Source organism: Choloepus didactylus, chromosome 14 (genome assembly GCF_015220235.1).
Source record: "Choloepus didactylus isolate mChoDid1 chromosome 14, mChoDid1.pri, whole genome shotgun sequence".
Taxonomy (NCBI): domain Eukaryota; kingdom Metazoa; phylum Chordata; class Mammalia; order Pilosa; family Megalonychidae; genus Choloepus; species Choloepus didactylus.
In genome coordinates this window covers 48383529-48395560 of record NC_051320.1, presented here as the reverse complement: position 1 = coordinate 48395560, position 12032 = coordinate 48383529, and positions in this window count along the sequence as shown.

Genomic DNA, 12032 nt, shown 5'->3' with positions numbered 1-12032 from the left:
GATATAGAAACTCATATACCTCACTGTTTGGAATTTAAATTGGAATAACATTTTGGAGAGTAATCTGGCGATGCATAATGTAGTTGAATATATGCGTACTGTCACAAAAATAGCAAGTTGCAGAAGGGTAACTACAATAATAATACTACTTAGTTAACTTCTAAACCATGCCAAATAGTATTGTATATTACTTATGAGTACATATTTTTAAAAATAACCTGTAATGATTCACACAAAGAATGATACATTCCAATTTCAGAATAATGCTTAGTTCTCAGGAGGAAGGAGAGAATGTGATTGTTGAGGATAAAGGAATTTCAGTCACACTGAGACATCCACAAGGCCATGCTCATTCCCAGGGTTGGTTGCTTGCTGGTGCCAGCTGCCTTCTGTCACAGGCAGTCTGCCTCCTTCTTTCTTCTTGTGCTGTTCTCTGACCTCAGGCCTCTACATCTTCTGGAATTTTTATAAGGCTTTTTAAGACCCACCCTGATTCAGTTAGGCCACACATTAATTAATAACATCTTCAAAAGGTCCTATTTACAAGTAGGTTCACACCCACAGGATCCTGGATTAAGAGTCAGATCATGTCTTCTGTGGGGACACAGGATTCAATCTACCACATCACTTTTCTCTTTTTTCTATATTTTCCTCCTCATTCTCCTGATACAACATCACAAAATGCCTTAGTGTCAGGCCAGCACATATGATACCCTCCTTTAGAGAGAAGTGGTGAGGAAGATATTGAATAGCAGAAGACAAAATGTTCTTTAACTGGGATTGGGAGAGAGGGAAGCTGGGGAAGGCTGACAGCATTTTCGTAAAAGTTGTCCAGGTCATATAGGAAAGGAGAACGATAAAATGAAACAAAGCACAAAAGGCACTGGGAGTTTAGGGCCCATGGTTATCAAGACAGAACATCAGTGTGCACCCTCAGGAAGGTTGTCTTGCTGCATCTGGATGGATGCCTTCAGACACATATGTGCCCAAGGACGATCAGGGCTGGCACAGTAGAGAAGCTGGCCGCCCCCAGAAAGATTCAGCTCCTTGTGTTTAAAGGACAGGACCCTATGCCCCAATTAAATCAAACCTTCAGTTAGGAAAATCACAATCACAGTGGTCTCTTTGAGATGTCCCTGTTTGTTTTCTATTCCACAGGTGCTGAGAACACCCATGGAAAGCTATAGGATATGAATGACTAATACTCAGAACAATGGCACAGGTAGACTCTTATTTATTCTTAAGCCTGTTGGGGGCCATTGTCCATTTAAAAATCTGATGGAATGCTGTGGAATTTCAGGAGGGTAAAAGGCCCTAGCTGCTGGATAGGGATTTGTTCAGTCTCATTGATTTCCCAGTCTACCAGAATGGCCCATATTCCGAAGACTTTCATTCCTCCTGGGTTTTGGTTGCCTCATACACAGATGAGGAAGTGGGTCAGGGTGATTTCTGAAGTCTTTTAAATATCAACATTTAATAACTAGGAGCTCTGCAACTAGTTTTTTATCCTCTAAAATTATTAATTTTGTTAACCACTAAGATTCAGGTAAATGGACATAATTCTCAAGCCAGTCATAATTCTAAATGAAAATGATACAAAACCTGTTTAGAAAATCATTCCAAAAACCTTTATCAAAAAGTGACAAAAAATATATTATGCAAAATTTTCAGCCAAATATCGTTGAAAAGAGTCCTGAACTGAAGTCTGAAGCAGCCACCAGAGTCTTGTCCACCGCTGCTTCTTGATGTGGTAGGTCGGGATGCTATTAAGAGCTTCCTCCAGATGCATTACGTTGTAAAGCACTTACTCTCAAGAACTTTTTGAAGTTTGGTTGGTACTGCTTTACTCACTGACTCGTGTTTAGATTAGAGTAACAAATGATCGTGCTGAAACGCATTCTGAAACAAAATTCCTTTCCCCCCACAATACAGTACACAAACCGAGCTGCAGCCTTTGCATTTTTCACCATCTGGTCCACAGTGTGAGATGATATTAGTAGCATGTCAGGGAGGGAATTTTCCCCCTCTTCTTTCAAAAAAAAAAAAAAGGAAAAGAAAAAAAATAATCCCAATCTATAGTATGAAAAGTATTAAATGAAACATCTGCCTTGCTGAATGAGTGGATGAACTTTGCAGTCTGCAAGCTGCTGGTGTTTGTCAAGTACATGTTTACATTGCTGACTGCTGTAAATTTTCAAGATGGTGACATGAAATTGACTTACTAAAATATCTTATTCAAATGTCTTAAAACACATGTTTCATTTTATTTTTTGTCATTTTTTTCTCCTTTAATGTCTTGATTCTTGATGAGAGGCATTGCCAATTGAGGCAGTGAAAGGTTGCTGAGATTCTGCTCAAGCTGAAGCCACTGAGGAAAGAAAAATTACATAATAAAATCTGCCAAGAGTTAATATTAACCTCTTGTTAATGTAGAACTAAAATCCCAAACATTAAAAGATAGCAATAGAACAGTCAATGCAATGCTGAAAAAAGAGCAAGGTCTCAGTTTGAGTTTCAAGTGTTTTTCTCTTTCTTTAGTATAAATACCCCACATTCCCTATCAGCTCTGTCTGCTATCAAAACACGTACCAGAAAAAAAGTTCTTTGTTCAACTGGTGCAATATTCAGAATCCAGAAATGTTCACCCCATTTTCCCTCTAGAATGTATGGTAAACTTACATTAATCTTGAAAAATATAAGTGGTAATATGTTAAAATATAAAGTCTAGAAAAGAAAGTAAAAAAAAAAAAAAATTTAACACTGTAAATAGAGGTGTGCCCACAATTATTCCACTCTCCACCCCTGAATGTAGAGAAGGCTAGACTGCTGGTTAAATTAAATGAAGTATGATTCTCTGCCTAAGACCATTTTTTATCAGATGTGCATTCATCCAGAGTTTACTGCTGCCATGCCATCCTGCATTGCCCTCTGGACGAGGAAGGGTGGGACAATTATCCACTCACCCATCCATCCACCGTTCCCCTTTCCTTTCCCTTCCTTCTTTCCTTCCTTCCTTCCCTCTGTCCGTCCGTCCGCCGCTGATTATTCTCATGTGTCAAGTATTCTTGTAGATACACCATATGTTGGTGGACAAAACACAGTACCAATCCTCCAGTAGATGATTTAAATAAGTAAACAAACAAGATTGATGTGGGCTGCAGTGGGGATAATTACAGGGAATTGTGGGAGCCCATAGGAGAGGAATTTAGTCTAGACTAAATTTAGGCCACAGAAGGCCTTTGGAAATAAGTAACATGTAAACAGGGGCCCAAGGGACAAATGAATTAAACACTCAGAAGATTGTAGTGGAAGAGCAAAGGTTTCAGGCAAATGTTTTATTCAAAGGAACAGTCAAGAAAGAGCATAAATCACTGGGAGACTTGCAAGAAGTTCAGTGTAGCTGTAGCATAGGGTGTAAGGAGAGGGATTGCAAAGGATATGCTTAGATAGCTACCCGGGGACAGTGGGGAAAGACCAGACAAGTCATGCTAGGGAGCCTAGGTTTTTCCTGAGGGCAATTGAAACACATAAGGTTTTAATCTGGGGAATGATATAATCAGATTTTTACTCTTATCAAATGCCCTTGGCAGTTCTTCCCTGGGGAGAATATATTAAGAACTAGGCTGCAAGAACTAAAGGCTGTAATATCTAGGATGCTATTATAGTAATTCAAAGGGAAGGGATGTAGAATTAACAAAGGTGGAAATGTCATGGATGGAGAAAGAAGGGGCAGATTTGAGCCATATGAAGGGGCAGCATTTATATGAATAAATAGAGGTGGGGTTAATATATCAGGAAGAGGGAGGAAAGAAAGGTTCTGACACCTTTGCCTTGTTGCTACTCCTACATTGTTGCCACATATTTCCCCGCTGAGTATTGGGTGACTTCTCGAAGCTCCTGAGAGAATATCAGAACCACGATTCAAAATTTCATTGCATGGCAATGAAAACCAAGACTGCAGCCAAACCCACTGAGACAAAAAGGCCTGAACCACCCCTCGTCCCCATGTACTCTTCCCGAATTTCACTTGCTCTTCAGGTCCAGCTCAAGTGCCAGCCCAGATTCTGCCAGTCAGAGTTGGTCACTCTCTCAACCTCACTGACAACTTTTGGTATGCACTTAGGTTACCTATTTATATTTAATTTGGCTGCTTTTGGCATGTCCGTGTCTCCCATAAGACTGAGTCCCCTGAGAGCAGAGCACCCTGTTTTTGCATCTTCTATCCTCAGCAAGCCCCTAGTATAGTGCATAATATGTGCTCATTATATGTCTGCTGAATTGAAATTTTCATGTCCACATGTGGTTTCAGCTGGTTTCAGAAGCAGCTTGATCTTCAGTTGTTTTTCCTTCCAGGAGGCTAACAAACAAAGAACTAAAACTCAGAACTGAGATGGATGTGATGTTGGCTAACACAATGGTAGGAGCAGGATAAATTGTAAATAACTTAAGGCATTACACCCACTCACTTAGGTTTAATTTCTTATGTTCTTGAAAAGTGATGCCACTAATCATCCTAAGAGAAGCAACGAAGGAAAAAGGAGAAATTATTTGCAAATGATCAAAAGTTGATATTTATATCCACTCTGTCTTCTCCTTTCAAGACAAGTTTGGTATTTATGTTTCTTTTATTCTGAGAAAGAAGAAAAGAAAGCTATTACTAAGTTATTGCCTGAGTCTCTCCATATGCATGTAAATGCATTAAAACACTGTATCCCCTCAAGAGAAGAAATCAAAGAGAGGAACTGTGGCCAAGCAAACTGCTGCTTCTTTGTTAACCTGTTGCCAGAATTTTTTGTTTATTATAGAACTTGTTTTAATAGGTAAAGCAATTTGCCCTTCCAGCGTTGTTTTTAAATATATATATATATATATATATATATATGTATATATATATATATTTTATTTGAGAAGTTGTAGGTTTACAGAAAAATCATGCCGAAAACACAAAGTTCCCTTGTACCCCTCCTCAGAAATACAGTTTTCTCTATTATTAACACTTCACATTATTTTGGTATCTTTTATTACAATTGATTAAACGGTATTATATAATATTGTATATAAATAAACTATTTACTATAGTCCATACTTTACATTAGGTTTCACTATGTGTACAGTCCAACGATTTTTATAAAAATTTTATTCTAGTAACAGATGTTACCTAAATTTTCCTCTTTTAACCACATTCAAATATATATATTCCAATGCTGTTAATTACATTTACAATGTTGTGCTATGTTCACCACCATCCATTACTAAATGTGTTCAATCGTCCCAAATAGAAATTCTGTACAATTTAAGCATTAACTCCCCATTTCCTACCTCTACCTAGTCTCTGATAACCTATATATTGACTCTATATTGACTCTCTATATATGGACTCTATTTGTTTTTCCTATTTATTTTATATCAGCAAGATTATACAATATTTGTATTTTTAGATCTGGCTTATTTTGCTCAACATTATGTCTTCAAGGTTGATTTATGTTGTCCCATGAACCAGAACTTCATTCCTTTTTATGGCTGAATGATAACCCATCCCATTTATATAACACATTTTCTTTTATCCATTCATCAGTTGATAGACACTTGGTTTGCTTCCATCTTTTGGCAATTTTGAATAATGCTGCTATGAACATTGGTGCGTTCATTCCCTGCTTTTAATCTTTTTGGTATAAACCTAAAAGGAGGATTACTGGTTTATATGGAGTCTCTACTCAACTTTCTGAGGAACAGCACTGTCTTCCACAGTGGCCACACTGTTTTACAACCCCACCAACAATGAATGTGTTTTTCTATTTCTCCACATTCTCTCCAACACGTTTTTCTGTTTTTTAATAAGTAGGCATTCTAGTGAGTGTGAAATGGTATCTCATTTTGGTTTTGATTTGCATTTCCATCATGGTTAATGATGTGTATCTTTTCATGTGCTTTTGGGCCATTTGTATTTTTTCTTTAGAGAAATGCCTATTCAAATCTTTTGTCCAGTTTTAAATTGGGTTGTTTGTCTTTTTTATTATTGAGTTGTAGGATTTCTTCATATATTCTGGATTTTAAACTCTTATCAGATATGTGGTTTCTAAATATTTTCTCCCAATGTATAGATTGTCTTTTTATTTTCATGACAAAGTCCTTGGTGCACAAAAGTTTTTAATTTTGATGAAGTTCCATTTATCCATTTTTGTCTTTGGTTGCTTGTGCTTTGGTGTCAAGTCTAAGAAACTATTACCTAATACAAGGTCTGAAGATATTTCCCTATGTTTTCTTCTAGAAGTTTTATAGTTTTGGTTCTTATATTTAGGTCCAATAAATTTTGAGTTAATTTTTGTAAATGGTATGAGGTAAGGGTCCACCTTCATTCTTTTGCATATGGATATCAAGTTTTCCCAGCACTATTTGTTGAAGAGACTATTCTTTCCCAATTAAATAGACTTGACTCCTTTGTCTAAAATCAATTGGCCATAGATGTGAGGGATTATTTCTGAACTCCCATTTTGATTCCATTGGTCTATCTGTCTGTCCTGGGGCCAGTGTCATGCTGTTCTGACTACTGTAGCTTTGTAATATACTTGAAAATTAGGAAGTGTGAGTTCTTCAACTTTGTTCTTTTTCCAGACAGTTTTGGCTATTCAGGGCCCTTCACCCATCCATATAAATTTGATGAATAGCCTTTCCATTTTTACAAAGAAGGCTGTTGGAATTTTGATTGGGATTGCATTGAATTCTATGTTGAGTAGAATTGATATATTAACAGTATTTCATCTTCTTATCCATGAATGCTGTGAACATGGATTAGAAGCTATTTATTTAGCTCTTCTTCGATTTCTTTTAGCAATGTTTTGTAGCCATCTGTGCACAAGGCCTTTAAATTCTTGGTTAAATTAATTTCTAGTATTTACTTTTTAATTTTATATAGTAAATAAATTTTTTTTTCTTAATTTCTGCTTCAGATTGTTCATTACTAGTGTATGGAAACACTATTAATTTTTTCATATCGGTCTTATACCCTGCTCATTTGCTGAATTCAGTTATTAGTTCTAGTTGCTTTGTTGTGGATTTTCCAGGATTTTTTTTGCCTATAGGATCATGTCATCTGCAAATGATGAAAGTTTCACTTTTTCTTTTCCAATTTGGATGCTTTTCATTTCTTTCTCTTGCTTAATTGCTCTTCCTAGAACTTCCGGTACAATGTTGGGTAACAGTGGTGACAGTGGGCATCCTTGTCCTACAACTGATCTTAGAAGGAAAGTCTTCAGTTCTTTAATAATTGAGTATAATGTTAGTTGTGGGTTTTTCCTAGATGCTTTTTATCACGTTGAGCAAGTTTCCTTCTTTTCTTATTTTCTTAGTGTTTTTTTCAAGAAGGAGTGCTGGATATTGTCAAATGCCTTTTCTGCATTTAGATGATCATGTGGGTTTTTTTCCTCTTCATTCAGTTAATGTGGTGTATTACATAAATCCCACTTGATCATGGTGTATAATTCTTTTAATGTGTTGATGGATTTGGTTTGCTAGCATTTTGTTTAGGATTTTTGCATCTATATTCACAAGAGATATTGGTCTCTAATTTTCTTTCTTTTGATGTCTTTATCTTGTTTTGGTATGAGGGTGATATTGGCCTCATAGAATGAGAGAAGTGTTCCCTTATCTTCAATTTTTTGGAAGAATTTGAACAGGATTGGTTTTAATTTTCTGTGAAAATTTGATAAAATTCACCAGTGAAACAATCTGGTCCAGGCTTTTTTTGGGGGAGGGGTTTGATTACTGATTTGGTCTCTTGCTATTACTCTCTTGAGATCTATTTCTTCTTGAGTCAAAGTAGTAGTTTGTGTTTCTATGAATTTGTCCATTTCATCCAGGTTTTCTAATTTGTTGGCATACAGTTGTTCATAATATCCACTAATGATCCTTTTCATTTCTGTAGGGTCAGTAGTAATGTTTCCTTTTCATTTCTGATTTAGTTATTTGCATCTTCTCTCTTTTGTTCCATGTCAGTTTATATACAGGTTTGTTCATTTTATTGATCTTTTCAAAGAACCAATTTTTGATTTGTTGATCCTCTCTATTGTTTTTTATAATCTATTTCTTTTATCTCTGCTTTCTGTTGTTGTTATTTCTTTCCTTCTTCTCATTTTATCTTTATTTTGCTCTTCTTTTTCTAGATCCTCCAATTGTGAGGTTAGGACTTTGATTTCAGGTCATTTTTATAATTTGTTAATATAAGCATTTCAAGCTATCAATTTCCCTCCCAGCATTGTCTTTGCTATGTTCCTAAGTTTTTGGATGTTGTGTTTTCATTTTTGTTCACTTAAGATGTATCATAATTTCCCTTATGATTTTTTCTTTGAACCATTTGTTGTTTAAGAGTGTGTTGTTTAAGGTTTCAGTGGCTAACAGAATTCAAATAGAGTCAAGAGGCTGTCATAGAGGTTACTCCTATGCAAGCTTCAGCTAGATATGCCAAATGACCATAGTATGATAAGACCAAGTCAACAGTAGTCCTTAAAACCCTAAAGAATACCTGGATCCCTATCTGAGACTCTAAAAAGTTTCAGTCACCAAGTTTATTCTTCAGAAATTTAACTTCTCCAGAGAACTCCTATGCCAGCTAACTCCCAAAACCCAAAGGCAGCAGCCTCTTCAAGATCATCAACCAGATGTGTCCCCTTTTCCCATAATATTAATACCCCTTTTCAACATGAACAACATAGGGTGGTCACTGCCTAGACATCCATGAAGATTGGGAAAGTGATTAAACTAGAGGAAGGGGTAGCAACAGACAAGATGGAATTTAACAAAGGATTATGAATGCTGAATCTCTATATAATTTTCTTTCTCTTAGTTGCTAGGGTACTAGAATAGCTATAAGGAAAGAATTGAAATGGTGAAGCTGTAACCCATAGTATTCTTTGAAATTTACTCTATAGCTACTTGCTAAATTATAATTTGAGAGTTATCACCTTTCTATATATAGGTTGTATTTCACAATAAGGAAATAACTGAAATTAGGGTATTGTAACTCATAACATTTTTGGAAACTTCCTATATAACTACTTGTTAAATCATACTTTGAAATTTATTACCTTTTTGTATATATGTTATATTTCACAATAAGGAAATAACTGAAGCTGTGGAACTGTAACCCATAACATTCTTTAGAAATTTGCTCTCTACCTGTTAAATTGCACTTGGAAAGTTATCACTTCTATGTATATATGTTATATTCCATAATAAAAAAATATGTTTTAAAAAAGAGTGTGTTATTTACTTCTCATATATTTTTAAAATTTTCCTGTTCTTTCTCTATTATTGATTTCTTTCTTCTTCCATTGTGGTTGGAGAAGATACAGTGTATGATTTAAATATATTAAAATTTATTGATACTTGTTTGTGACTTAAAAGATGGTCTATCCTGGAGAATGATCCATGTGCACTAGAGAAGAATGTGTATTCTGCTGTTGTTGGGTGAAGTGTTCCATATATGTCTGTTTAGGTCTAGTTGGTTAATAATATCATTCAAGTTTTCTATTTCCTATTGATCTTCTGTCTAGATAGTTATCAATTATTGAAAGTACCATATTAAGGTATCCTACTTTCAATGTTGAACTATGTATTTTTCTCTTTAAATCTGTAATATTTGCTTCATATATTTTGGGGCTTTGCTGTTAAGTGCATATATATTTATAATTGTTATGTCTTCTTGTTCAATTGACATATTTACCACTGTAAAAAGATGGTCCCCTCATAACAGTTCTTGACTTAAAGTCTGTTTTATCTACTATTAGTATATCTGCTACAGCTCTCCTTGGCTACTCCTTGCATAGTATATATTTTTACAACCAGTAATATTTTGAAGCCAGGAATATTTTAAAGCCAGAAAAGACTTTAAAAGTAGACTAAATTACCCAGTGTTTTCAAATTATATTCCATGGGAGTACTAGGGTTTCTAGAGAGTAAGTTCATGGACCACCAGGGGAGGGGTGAGCTGAGTGGTATGACATATTCTGGGACTCTCACCCCAGCTTCAATTAGAGCTGAAAAGATTTAATCTCATGATTTTGTTCTTTTGAAAAAAAAATTGTAGGGCTAAAGAAAACCCAGACCTAAACCTGCCCTCTCATTTATAGATGAGAATCCTGAGGTCCAGAGAAGATAATACAGATCATTATGATGGCAGGAGTTTGTAACCAGAAAGACCTGAATCCCAGCTCCCTGGCAGGTAAGTGATCCTGGAAAAGTTACTTGAGCTTTTGTTGCTTCAGTTCCCTTATCTGTAAAAATGGGTTTCTGCAAGGATTAGACAAAGTAATATAAATAAAAGTTTACCACTGTGACTGTCATATGACAAAAGTTCAACAAATACAGATATTAATAATAGTGTTTGCAATAGTAGCAGAACCTTAACTAGAACCCAGATCTTTCTACTCTTCCCCAATGTTATAGCCTATATACCACTCCCACAAAAAAACAAACAATTCTCTGCAGTATGGCTTATACAAAGGAAAAATATAAAATAAATTTATTTCAAGATAAGCAATGCTTTTCACTTTATTCTGAAGATATATATGTACTATGGGATATGAGAGAATGGGGCTTGTAGTGGGGATATAAAATATATAACTTAATATCCTAAGGAATAAATGTAACTTGCAGTGACTTGGGTGACCCATATTAATGCATTACTCAGAAACCTATGAGAATGGACCACAGAATAAAACAATGTTAGTTTGTCTATTAGCCTGAAGTTATATTTCAGTCTCCAGGAAAATAATTTTTACAACATTAAATAAAATAAAGCTTGTAAAAACATTATTAAGGAAACACAGAGGGCTTTTATTTGTCTTTAACTTGCTTTTTAAATAATTCCATACAATTAGCTCATCACCATACTTTTTCCCCACAGTATTACAACTTAAACTTAATGTTTGGTGAAAATGAATTAAGATTCCTGGGAAAGTTTGGATTCAGGAAATGAAATTTTGAAAGATTTAGAAACCCAAAGTTTATGCTTGATTTTCACTGGGTCAGGAATATGACTTCTGTTCATTTTAATAAGAACACCTAAAATTACTTGGAATAGTGGATTAATTTTATCATATAGGTATAAGTTCCTTTAGCAATTTGATAGAGAAATATTTATTTTATCTCTCATTTTCAAGGCTTAGCAATGTGTTGTGTATGTCATATGAAACAAAAAGAGTATATTTTAGAGAAAGCACTTTGATGCTTTGAATGAAATATTTGTAATTTTTCATTCTCCCAAAGTAGGTAGCCCCCACTCCACAAAAATTTGTTGAAATTATGTACAGTGTGATTAAAACTGGTATAACTAACTTTTAATCATATGGTAATAGTTATTTTACACACCATTTGAAAATTATTTTATGAGGCACCAAAAATACCTTTTAAGTGTGTTGTTTTCCAAGACTCTAATGGGGGCAACACTTGGCATATAAAATTTATTACTGTCATTAGAAATTTAAAGTGAAAACTAAAAACAAAAAGTTCTGTGGTTATTTTCATAGGATCATTTTCTTTGTGATATTCTTTGTCTGTTACCATGAACCGCTGAAGTTACCAAATAAAACTAGAGCCTGGTTTAAATGTTAACTCCGAGTTCAAGTGCAACTCATGGGTCCTTGTTTCCTGACTTGGTCACATCATCTATAGAATGGGATTATTATCAGTTCTGATGGGTTCAGTCACACTAATGAAAAATTACCTTCAGATGCTTGGTTCAATTTAACTATGATAATCATATATGATGAAATTTTTTTCTGGGGGAAATTTCATGGAAAATAAGCTATTTTTACAAAACAATCACTTCATTAACATTCATCTATTCAACAAAAAATTATCTAGCACTGAGTACATGATTGAGCACTGTTCCAGGCACTGGGGATACAACAGTGGGCATAATATAGACAAGGATTCTACCTCTAGCATAAACCATTCTTGTCATGGAAAGAGAAAATAGATATAACAGCAGCCAGTGATAAGCCCTATGAGGAAAAATAAGTCAAGACAAAGAGATA